We start from the raw sequence: 284 nt of genomic DNA on the forward strand, positions 1-284 counted from the left end.
TCCCCCCTCTTCGCTCCCGCGGGAGATTTTTTTCCACTCGAGAGTCACGGGCGAGGAGGTCAGGGAAAGGGGGAAACCTTGTAAATTATTTTTTTCCTGCTTTCCGGGCCGGGCTGAGCGTGTGTGTGCGGGGAGGGACAGCGGGGACCTGCCAGAGCCTCCGGGGCTCCGCGCCGCGGGATGCCCGGTGATGCCGTCCGGCGGCTCGCCCAGCCGGAATCCCGTTTAAGGAGCGAGGGGAGGAGGGGAAAGGGGCTGGGGAAGGGGAGGGGAGGTGGGGGAGA

At 66.2% G+C, this 284-nt stretch overlaps 1 protein-coding gene across 1 annotated transcript in view; it reads right to left on the minus strand.

Moving 5' to 3' along the window:
• Positions 1 to 284, minus strand: part of FGFRL1 (fibroblast growth factor receptor-like 1) — a 167402-nt gene that overhangs the window by 165878 nt on the left and 1240 nt on the right. The window lies entirely within an intron of this gene.

The sequence above is a fragment of the Corvus brachyrhynchos genome, unplaced genomic scaffold, assembly GCF_000691975.1.
Source record: "Corvus brachyrhynchos isolate BGI_N302 unplaced genomic scaffold, ASM69197v1 scaffold80, whole genome shotgun sequence".
Classification (NCBI taxonomy): Eukaryota; Metazoa; Chordata; class Aves; order Passeriformes; family Corvidae; genus Corvus; species Corvus brachyrhynchos.